Source organism: Heteronotia binoei, chromosome 3 (assembly GCF_032191835.1).
Source record: "Heteronotia binoei isolate CCM8104 ecotype False Entrance Well chromosome 3, APGP_CSIRO_Hbin_v1, whole genome shotgun sequence".
In the NCBI taxonomy this organism is placed as follows: Eukaryota; Metazoa; Chordata; class Lepidosauria; order Squamata; family Gekkonidae; genus Heteronotia; species Heteronotia binoei.
The window spans coordinates 96,536,393-96,548,550 of record NC_083225.1 but is presented as its reverse complement, the minus strand read 5'-3'; the positions used below and the strand labels follow the sequence as shown (position 1 = coordinate 96,548,550).

The window sequence follows — 12,158 nt, the reverse complement described above, 5'->3', positions numbered from 1 at the left end:
GACAGATCCTTCAGGCACTCCATTTGTCACTCCTCTCCAAGAAAATGAGGAACCATTCACAAGCACTCTTTTGGTGCTGTCAACCAGTTACAGATCCACCTAATGGTAACAGGATCCAAACCACATTTTACCAACTTGTCAACAAGGATAGTATGTGGAACCTTATCAAAAGTCTTACTGAAATCAAGATAAACAACGTCTACAGCATTCCCCTGATCCAGCAAGGTAGTCACTTTCTCAAAAAAAGAGATCAGGTTAGTCTGACATGACTTGTTCTTGGGAAACCCATGCTGGCTCTTAGTAATCACATCCATTTCTTCTAAATGTTCCAGGACTGACTGTTTGATGATTTGTTCTAAATTTTTTCCAGGTATAGATGTCAAGCTGATGGGTCAGTAGTTACCTGTATCGTCTTTTTTCCCCTTCTTGAAGATGGGGACAACATTCACCTGCCTCCAATCTTCCAACACCTCTCCTGTTCGCCAAGAATTCTCAAAAATACTAGCCAGAGGATCAGAAATTATATCTGCTAGCTCTTTTAGAACCCTTGGATGCAATTCATCTGGCCCTGAGGACTTTCATTTAAAGAAACTAGGTGTTTATGTACTACCCCTATGCTGATCCTAGGTTGGAACTCCACAACCTCATTATATGTTCTGTTTTTTGCCATGTTGAACACTGTTTCCCTCAGAAGAGAAGACTGAGGAAAAGTAGGAATTGAGTAGTTCCGCCCTCTCTTCATTACCTGTTACAATTTCACTTTCTTGCTCTCGCAATGGGCCTACCATGTCCTTGCTCTTTTTCTTACTCTGAACATAAGAAAAGAACCCTTTTTTGTTGTTTTTAGCATCTTTGGCCAGCCTAAGCTCATACTGAGCTTTAGCTTTCCTAACTCTTTCTCTACAAGCACTGGTAATTTGTTTATATTCATCCTTGGTTATAAGGCCCTCCTTCCAATTCCTAAAGGAGTCTTTTTGTTTCTCAAGTATTTAGAGAGCTGTTTATGGAGCCAACTCGGCTTCTTTAGGCTTTTTCCATTTTTTCTTCTCATAGGAATCATCTGTGATTACGCTTTCAGTATTTCCCTTTTAAGAAACTCCCACCCCTCCTGAACCTCCTTCTTCCTAAGTATTTCTGACCAAGGGATTTTACCCAGCATAGTTCTAAGTTTATCCAAGTTTGCCTTTCTGAAGTCCAACCTATAAGTCTAACTATGTATAACTTTTCCCTTCCCTAAGACTGTAAATTCCAAAATCACATGATCACTACTGCCCAGAGTGCCCACTATTTTCACTTCTTCAGTCAATTCTTCCTTGTTGGTGAGAATCAAATCCAAGATAGCAGATCCCTTTGTTTCCTTCTTCACTTTCTGGAAAAGGAAGTTGTCAGCAAGACAAGTCAGGAATCTATTTGACTTTTTATTTTCAGCAGAGTTGTACTTCCAACAGATGTCCAGGTAACTGAAATCTCCCATGGTCACTGTATCCCTTCTCTTGGAGAACTTTGCAGTCTGTTGTAGGAGTATCTCATCCAAGTCCTCTGCCTGGCTTGGTGGTCTATAGCAGACCCCCACCATAATATCACTGTTATTTCTTACTCCTTTTATTTTTACCCAGAGACTTTCCACTGAGCTGCCATGCTCAGATTCACATATTTCCTCACATATTACCTCCTTCACATATAATGCTACACCTCCGCCCTTTCTCATTCGTCTGTCCCTTTTAAATAAGTTGTAATCCTGAATCCTAATATTCCAGTTGTGAGTGTCATCCCACCAGTTTCAGTAAGGCATATTATGTCATAGTCTCCTTCCTGTATTAGGACTTTCAGTTCCTCCTGTTTGTTTCCCATACTCTGTGCATTAGTGTAGAGACATTGGAATCCACATTTTATGCATCCTGAGGGTTTAGTTTCCATACAAACCTGCAAGTTAACATTACCTAGCATATGCACCACTCTCTGCAAATCTTTACTGTTCTTATCCCCAGTTTCTGGCATCATACGAGGCTTTGAATTATTGTCTTGTTCCCACATACAATTTAGTTTAAAACCTCTGACAAAGATAAGCCATGCAAATTAAAGGCTCAAGCCCCCACCCACCTCTGACTCAACAGCCAGAGCAACAGTAGAGGGTGGGGCCAGCAACTACTTCCAGGCAAACAAGCTCTCCTCACTCAGCAACAGCTACACAAAAGCAATCAGAAACCCCACTCCAGCAGGCACCAAGCACTCACACAGTTCCCTCCCACAGCAACCCTAGGTAATATTCCCCAGCAGCTTTAGGAAAGCAAATCAACTCTCATTCACCTTACCAGCAGCTCTGTTCTAGCTCCAAGCACCTTCCTCTACTGCAGCTGAGCCACTTCTGCCTCTGGCAAGGATGAGCCTTGCAAATTAAAGGCTCAAGCCCCCACCCACCTGACTCAACAGCCAGAGCAACAGCAGAGGGTGGGGCCAGCAACTACCCCCAGGTAAACAAGCTCTCCTCACTCAGCAACAGCTTACCACCAGCTCTGTTCTAGCTCCAAGCACCTTCCTCTACTGCAGCCGAGCTACTTCTGCCTTTGAAACTTAACCACATACTACCCCCCTCACAAGCTCTTAACAGTGCTGACCCCTGTGAAACTAGAGAATCCAGATGGGAGATTAAATAAGATCCACAGAAAGTATTTCTTTCCTATGCCGTTTACTTATTTTGCTATTTTTATCCTGCTTTTATCCACTGAAAACTTAAGGCACCTTGCAATTTAGCATGCATAAAATACAATTTAAGCTAATATATACAACCTAAATAATAAAGAAAATTATTATGAAACTTGGAACAAACACCTCCCCAGGACTGAACAGGGATATTGCTTTTTATCTCATTACAGATGCTAAACCCACTATCAGTGAGTATAGCTATACAGCCACAGTATTCCAATGTGTATTAGTATAATTATTTGTATTGACATACTCAAAATAGGGATATTGGCTGTATATCTCATTACATATTCATTTTCACTATATTTTATTGTATTCCTTTTTCCTATGGCAAACTAGAATTACGTTTACATATTAAAAAGTAAATTAGGTGGACAAGAACATCACTATCCAATGTATTTCTCTTTTAGCTGTATTGACACACTCAAACAGGGACTTTGGTTGTTTATCCCATTACATATATTGAACCCATCTCTCATTGTCATTGACAGACAATCTCACATTTTGATATACTACTGTTTTGTTGCTTTCGCATGCTCATGCTACTCAGATCAAAGGTTTGCTCAGTTTGTTAATTTTACTGTATACTGCTGTTTTGTTGCTTTCGCATACTCCTGCTACTCATATCAAAGGATTGCTCAATTTGTTAATTTTACTATTCTGTCATTGTACATTTTAAACCACTGCCTACCAGATAATTTTACTTCACTGTCTTTGGTTCTTAAATCTGTACCATGTTGCATTCTGGGCCCCTGCCTACCAGCTATGTATGGCTCTGCTCAGCTATGTATGGCTTCGCTCACTGTGCTGGATTCCTCATCTGATGAAGTGTGCTTAAGAGCACACGAAAGCTTATGTTCCAAATAAAAATTGGTTGGTCTTAAGGATGCACTTGACTCCTGCTTTGTTCATATACAACCTATGAGGCCCTTGGTACAATTTTAAAACAGGTGATGAGCAACAAGAACAAGAGGCTCACACAGGACCACAGGCTGAGATGCACAAGCTAAAGGGTCAAACACATGCTTTAAATACCTGCAAAAAGGGGAAGAGCTCAGCCCAGGTCTTATTCAGCTGATTCAGTTATTCTTAATGCTCTCTGCTCCTCATACTTCTACACAAGCCCAGACTGTCAATAACCGGGAAAAAAAGAGGCACAGATGCTTAGGCCATGTCCTACTTGCCTGGTCAATGTTACCAATTTCCTCTTCCTTACTTTTAAGTGGGGGGCAGAGCCCCTAATATTTCACAGCACCATGAAGAGAGACAAATTATATTTTTTTAATATTGTACATTGCCCAGAGCCTGGCACTAGCCGGGATAGGGCGATTCATCAAACGTAAATGATGATGATGATGATGATGATGATGATGATGATGATGATGATGATGATGTTCAGACCAAGCTGGTGTCTTAGGGCTAGGTGAGAAAGAGGTTACCGATGGAGGCCCAGATCTAGGGTTGCCAGGTCCAGCTCAGGAAATATCTGAGACTTTGGGATTAGAGCCAGGAGACTTTGGAGGTAGAGTCAGGAGCAAAGTTGTGGTAAGTACAATTGAACTCTGAAGGGAGTTCTGGCCATCACATTTAAAGGGACCATGCTCCTTTTAAATGCCTTCACTCCACTGGAAATAATGGAAGGTTGGGACACTTTCCTTTGGGGCTCATATTGGACACCCTAGTCCAATATTTTTGAAACCTGGGGCAGGGGGCTGAGGAGAGACACCAGGTGCTATGCTGAAAATGTGGTGCCTCTATCTAAAAAAATACGCCCTCCCCCCCAGTCTACAGATACCTACAGATCAATTCTCCATTATACTCTATGGGAACCAGTCTCAGTGAATATTTCCCCCGTCACCACTTTCTGATACCCCTGAAGCAGGGGGAAGGCCTCCAAACCAGGGAACCCCCTGAATCCCGCTGGGGATCAGCTACCCTATAGAGCACATAGTTCCATGTGGGGTTGCCAACTTCCAGGTGGGGCCTGGAGATCTCCTGCTTTTACAACTGCTTTCCAGCTGACAGAGATCAGCTTCCCTGGAGAAAATGGTTACTTTGAAGGGTGGATTCTATAGCATTGTACCATGCTAAGGCCCCTCCCCTCCCCAAAACCCACCTTCTCCCAGATCCACTCCCAAACTGTCCAGGTATTTTCCAACACAGAGCTGGCAACCCTAGTACCAGGGCTTTTTTTGTAGCAGGAACTCCTTTGCATATTAGGCCACACACCCCTGAAGTAGCCAGTCCTCCTGGAGCTTACAGTAAGCCCTGTACTAAGAGACCTGTAAGCTCCAGGAAGATTGACTACATCAGGGGCGTGTGGCCTAATATGCAAAGAAGTTCCTGCTACAAAAAAAGTCCTGCCTAGTACCATGCTATTACATTACAGTGGAATCGAAAATATTTATTCCCTTCTACGATTCCTCACCTCCATCTCATTTCCAAAAGGTTTCATACTTATTTCTATGGCCTGATAATCTGAAATAGAGACCAATATTCAGGAAACCCAAAGAAACCATACTATTTGGTGCTTGACAATGCTCCCTCTAAGCTGCGGAGTCTTGTGAGCAAAAATTCTACTTCATGAGCTACTGGCATTAAAGTTGTGAGCTACTGCATAAATTAGTTTGCTCTAGGGCCATATTTCCTGAGCGAACAAAATGTGTGATCTGGAGGCTACAAAACTGTGAGCAAACTCACACTAACTCAACTTAGAGGAAACACTGGTGCTTGACCTTTTAAAAAGTTTGACACAAACACTAGAACTCTGGAAGTTTCACATCTAGACTTTGCAGAGAACTTAAAATACCATGGACATAAGAGGAAATTTATTTTTTACTCAAATGTACAGGTTGACAAGTATTAATCTCTCTTACATGAAGAGTTTCTTCTCAATTGAAAAATGTGTACATAATATTAGGATCTTTTGTTGTACAGAACACAGTGTCTCCTGTTCTGAGAACCCTTTCATGGAACTCTGCAATGTAGTTTGTAAGAGGCCACTTCAAAAGCTGCCCTTTCAGGAAAAATGTGTCAGGTAGCACTGGGGAAGGGAGCAGGAGTCAGCCACAAAGAGCAAAGGCAACTCAAAAGTCCTGATGTGCACAGAGAGCTTGCTAAATGACCTACATTGGGGCCATAGTCTTAAAGTAAAAAAAAAAAATCTTACTAGAATGAAGTTAGGCTGAGAAAGAATTTGATTTAATGCAAGCAGCATTCAAAACCAACATATTTCCAGCAATACCTCTTTTAAAAAACTCACTTCCAAAGAGAATGTGGCAATAATGTAACTTGGGGGGGGGACACTTTAGAGCACAGTCCCAAACAAGGGAAATTCCATTGAAATTAATGGGAGTTTTGCCTTCATTCAAATATGGTATGGGGCCTAAAGCTTTGGCAAAGTCACTTATGTTTATTCTAGATCAAGTATCCTTTTAGTTCTCCAGTCAATGTGAAATATGCCAGACCCAAGGGGATATTTTATTTTTTTCAAAATAACTACACATTTGACTCTGCACATACTTGTCAGTATGAAAACACCCTTTGGCTTTCATTGTTAAATTACTATTTCTTGTATTCAACCAAATTTTCCAGATTATATACATACACCACCACTATATTTTTATAAACAGAAGAGATTAAAATACAGTTTACGTGCAACAAACACATCCACAACACTATATTTAGATATAAACCCTTTCATTTTCCCCCTCCCCATTGCCTACTTTTTACTTACATTTATATTTAGCCAAGTAATTTTAGACTGCCAATTCTGCACCTACAATAGCCTTACTATACTACGAAGGAAGCATACTAAATACTTCATTCCTATTCTGCCTTTTACAAAATGCAAAACTAAATGCAACTGTATAGGATTATTCAGAAAAGAACTTCTTGTGTATTCCAATAATTACACCACATTTTGCCTTTCCCAAGCTACTGAAGTAGAACTATACAGAGCAATATGGGATTGTATCCAATTCATTTCCAAAAAAAGGTGAACCACAGAATAAAGAATCACTTAACATACATGGAAGGGCTCATACCCACAAGTTAAGGACTGCTTAATTCAGTGACTTGGCACATAGCAAAGGCAATACACCCTGCTGTGTCTAATCCAGAGACTTTCTGCTTATGCAGTTTCTATCAGGAGAAAGCCTCCTGAATGCTCAGATTGTTGCTTGACTGAGGCCTCCATATCTCACTTGCTGGTTTCTAGTGGGAGCGCCGCCCTGAGCCACTTGTGGGAAGGGCGGGATATAAATTCTAAATAAATAAATATCCACACAGAGTTTGGAGAAAGGAAAATGCTACTGTGGAGCAAGTGATATGAGGCTTAGAATGTGATGGTATAAGATATGAGTGTGTGCTTATGAATTATTTACTACTCTTACCTATTGCAGAATTATATATTCAAGGTATTTCTGAAAAGCAGTTTCATTGAACAAGTTCTTTTTAAGTACCCCAAGATAAATGGTATTGCCCATCTAATCCTTTAAAACCCTAAGGGTAGTGTCTCTGACACCCTAAGGATAGCTGCATATACCAATATCAAAAAATATCAAGATGTTACTAATAAAAAAATTTAAAAGGTTATTTTTAAAAGTTTTGCACATCATGGTTTTTAAACATAAAAGAATTACATAAACTGGAGAATGAGTACAATAAATGGTACAAACCTATTTGATCATAAATTTAGATAAAAAGCAAAGCAAGGTAAAATGACAACAGCAACATTATATAAATAATGAAATGCTCCTAAAGAAGAAAAGCATTTTCAGTCAACTTATTTAATGACTAAAATATTTGATCTATTTAAATATTTGCACCCCACTCTTTCCCTTATGTACAGCTTACAACCAAAGAGACTACACACATAAACAAGTATATAACAAAAGATGACTGTTTCCACCACTCTTTCTCTCCCTGCTAAAGAGTCTCTGGCCATGCCCAAGCTTTACGGGGGGGGGGGGGGGGGCAGTTTCCCTCTCACTTTCAAGCTATGATGGTAAAAATAGGTTGAAACTTGTGTGAAGTAGAATGCCCTAAAGTATCTGTATAGCTGTGTATTAATGATATTCACTCAGGAACCACATGTGGCTGTTTGACAATCACACTTCAGCAATTCTGAAATACTTCTGGACTATATTATATCATTTCAAATTAACATATTACAGTACACAATCAGACTGTCAACAAATTACAAGTTTCCATCCAGCTGCTAACTTCAATTACAGAAGTACGCTTGCTTAGTAAACATAATATTTTCAGGAAAAGACAGACTAGATGCCTTTCATTAAGCAAGAAAAAAGTAATTTATTACAAAGAAAATAATCTGAATTGTGTTCCCTATATCACTGCTTACAGTGCCACAAGTATTTCCACAGATTAAAATAAAACTAATGTTATGTTTTGAATCTGCAGTTAATTGACCGCTTCATTTTTTCAGCATCTGATGTAAAAACAGAACAAATTTCCAGCACCAAAATAACGATCTATATTTTGCCTTTTAAATGCGTTGCAGTTGTGCAGGGCATTTAAACACAAAAGAGTTTATTCAGAAACACTGCTCAAACTATTACAAAGCATAGAGACTGAAATTCTGCTAGAAAATGCAAAAAAAACACCCTAAGATCCAAAACGGTTAAATAAAGGAAGCAAAAAAATTAAACATAAAACAGCAAAATCCATGGATAAAAAGCTATTTATACGTAGAGCTAACAGTGACAGAACATTATGCAATTCTTGCAACATGTAATTCTATCCAGTACTACAGGATTTGTTTAAATTTGGGGAACAGATATGACAAAGTGGGGTTGGATGCTGCTCCAAGTTGTAACCTTTAGAATATTTGTTGAGGTTTTCCACTTTGAAGGAATCCAAAGGGCCCCTTCATATGTGATTTTTTTTAACATGTAGATTATCTTTCTGTAGAAAAGTATTAATTGCCTATTTCTACAAAATAGGAGCTTTGCTACCTTTAAAAATATTGATTTTAAAACTTTCTTTTAATCCTTCCTTTCTGAAATTAACAAAAATGCCAAAAATTAGTTTATACCATGTCTTAAATCAAAATCAAGTTGGATTTTCTTTCTAGGACAGAAATAAATGCAATCCTTATTTCAATATTCTAACCTGTTTTAATAGTATATTCATATGCCTGGAAAACACATCCTAATGAAATTTTGGTTGGTTCTTTATCTGAACTCAAAGCACTCTTTGTCTGTTCCATTTACTTCAAACATGCCATAGATGTGTGCTTATAGGGTTAAAACTAAGGAATGTGACAGTTCTCCATGTGCAGTCTACAGACCTAACCGTTCCACGTTCCCTAGTGGGGCTCCAAACTACATGAAAACAACACAGTTCACAAACTACTACGCCATCATTTTGTTAACTATACAGAATGCTCATTAAGCTCCAAACAATTTAAAAGTAGCAATTGCTGTAGTACAAGTTCTTGTGAAAAGAAGCACACAAGCCTTTGTGTATTCTACCACTTACTGAAAGCATGTGATAAAATTATGTTTTACATTTACTTGACAAACACCTGATCACAAAAATTACAGTTCTTGTATATAAGTGTTCCATTTGCATACCCACCAAATCCATGCATCTGTTCAGTATGCTGATTCACTCAATTAAAGTTTAATGTACAAAACTAAGAGCTCCTTTACCTTGCGGGGGATGGAGGGCTGCAAAGTCAAAAGAGACCATTGTATCAGTTATTGAATGATGCATTGTAAGTAAATCTAGAAAACGTTTTGTGAAAGCAAGTGTATGGGGTGCATGACACAACAGAAAATAAGTAAATGCAAATGACAGCAAGAGCATGCAGTTAAAATAATCACAGATCACCTACTAAATGCTGCATTGTAAACTCAAAATGAGATGCACACAAATCTGAAAGTGAAATAAGTTTTGAATTTCAAGAACTATGAACACATAATCTAAACATCACCAAAATAGATTATAATATTAACATCAGCATTAAACAAATTTTTAAGAATCATTCTTAAGAGAGGCTATGGACAAGGAAAATGCAGGACAGGAGGAAGATGGAAGGGGGCTGCTGAGGGAATTAATGAGAAAAACCAGGTAACAACTTCAAAAGTCCAGAGAGCTCCTTACCACTTCACATGTGGCAAAACGAATGTATAAACTATGTCTTTTCACAGCTGTCTTGGATATCAGTCAAACATATGCCTTTTCATAACTGTATTCAGAGGTAGTGTTCCCCACCACACACACACACAGGCACTCTTCGCATAACTTCTAGGAAACTTTTTAGCAAGTGGTATCACCGGGAGAAAAGTGAAGAGGAGGTTCGATTGAAAGCACTTTCTTTCAATCCTTGCTATTCACAGGTCCTGAGGTCCACAAACTAGCAAGCATCCAGTGTGCAGGATGCTCTGCGGTGACACAAAAGGCACCCACAGTCTTGCTCTGAATTCTTGCGGGACTTTCCATCACTTTTTCCATCAGGACCAAGATCTTTTCAAGGTACTACTCTATGAGGGCAGAGCTGCATCTTAAAGCGCAGGGCTAAGCCAATAAATAACTCGGTCCCAGAGCCCCTTTCCAAGGAATAAGCGAAGTAGTACAGAGATAGATCCAGGTGGGCAGCCGTGTTGGTCTGAAGCAGTTGAATAAAGCAAGAGTCAAGTTGCACCTTTAAGACCAACAGTTTTATACCTCTGCCCGTGTACAGAGTGCCTTTCTTTCTCTCCCCCCCCCTCCCAAAGAAGTAGGCAGCCATCCGCCCTGGCACCTTCACTCGCGCCGACCTCCTCCGCCAAACGAAGCTCTGCGGGAGTCCAAGGCTGGAGGGAGCCGGTCCTCGAGTTCGCCGCCTGCCACCCCCGCCGGGCTAAGGGCCCTGGAGTGCCCCGCCAAGGGCAGCAACCCTCCCACTCCCTTGGCCTCGTCGCCGCCTTTCCCGCCCAGCCGCCAGGGCTCCCACCCGTCCGCATCCTCCACCTAGCGAGGCCCTCGCCTCGAGGGCAGGAGGGAGGGACTTACCTCCCGGCCGCGGAGGGCGCGGGGCCAGTGGGACGCGAGCGCGAAACTGCGCGAATGGAGCGGCGTTCGCCTGGTGCCCCGCCGTAGGACTCTCAGCCGCGAGTGGCGCTCCTGGCCTCCGAGAGCCGCTCTCGGCTTCCAATCATGGCTCGGCAGCCCCGCTCGTCGTCTTCTGCCGCCGCCGCCGCCGCCGCCCAGTTCGGCGCGGAGGGCCGCGTGAACAGCAGGGGCTCCCAGCCGGGTCTCCAGCCGGAGCAGAAGACCCGCCACGCGCGCGGCTGCGCCTGGGTTGACTCCTGCGTCGCCTGCCCGCCGGCTCCATTCAAAGGCATGGCAGCTTGGCCATTGGCTCCAGTGGGAGGCGGCTTGCGCGCCCCGGAGCGGAGGGGCTCCCATTCGCTCTCATTCCTGCGGCCAGAGCACATCCCGCTCACACGTGGAGGCGGAGGCGGCTGAAGGAAGGGCAGCCTGGCCGAGGAAGGACTTTTAAAAACTTGACGTTTCCTTTAAAAAGTCACTTGGCAGTTGGTCCCTGGGCTGTGACATTCACATTTATGTGTGGTCGGGGGACTCCACTACCACCCCGTCCCAAAATAGTTTAAAATCCCTATTGCTGGGAGGATGAAAGTGAGACAAATCAAAGTTTTCTGACCCATGCAGACGGAAAGAGAGTGAATGATAAAACTTTGCAATGGACAGCAAAGTTTGGGGCAGAAAGGAAGAAGACAAGGAAGGACCCACCACATTTAGTCAGCGACTCACCTAATCTTTCTTCTGGAGCTGCCTAAAAAGGTCTCGGGACTACAGGGGGGAGTACACCAACCACGTTTGGTCAGTGCCTCTGCAGATTTACACGGGAATCGGTCCTGTTGGCCTCAGTGAGGCTTACTTCTGTGTAAATGTGCTTAGGCTCACGCTGCCAGTGACTGAACACAACGGGCCCCTAAGAAAAACTATTCGGAGCGATTTGGGTCCGTGTGCTCCCTGGCGTCAGATGTTACACAGCTGGGGAAATGCACAGCGATGGATAAGAGACAACACGAGATGTAAACAACGAAGTCCGTCAACACCGCGTGAGAGACTGATCTCTGTCAGATTTTTCACAAGAACTGCCCTTAGCTTGAAAGGAAGATGCTTACCGAGTTACCTCTTCACCCTTGTCCGTTGCCATTGTGTTTCTCTGTCGACAGCAGGCTTGTTCATTCATTTGTTGACGCTCTCCTTCCTGTGCGGGAGTCCTGAGACACACTCTCTCTCTCTCCTGTTCCGAAGCTCAGCTACGAATCCCAACTGACAGGCAGATGCGAGGGCCAGTAGGCAAAGAAACTCGAGCTCTCCTTTAATTAAAAAATGAGCGACTAAAAGTGTCTTAGTTTGAGGGAAAAAAGAAGCAGAGTTACATAATGTATTAATTGGTGGCTATTAACGCACTT

General features: G+C 42.0%; 1 protein-coding gene across 1 annotated transcript in view; it reads right to left on the bottom strand.

The window, feature by feature from the left end:
- ERG (ETS transcription factor ERG) overlaps window positions 1-11,885 on the bottom strand; it is a 283,816-nt gene extending 271,931 nt beyond the window's left edge. The window contains exon 1 of the mRNA XM_060234254.1: window positions 11,865-11,885. The gene's annotated coding sequence lies outside the window, so the exon portion shown is untranslated. The remainder of the gene's footprint in view (window positions 1-11,864) is intronic.
- Window positions 11,886-12,158: the final 273 nt, after the last annotated feature.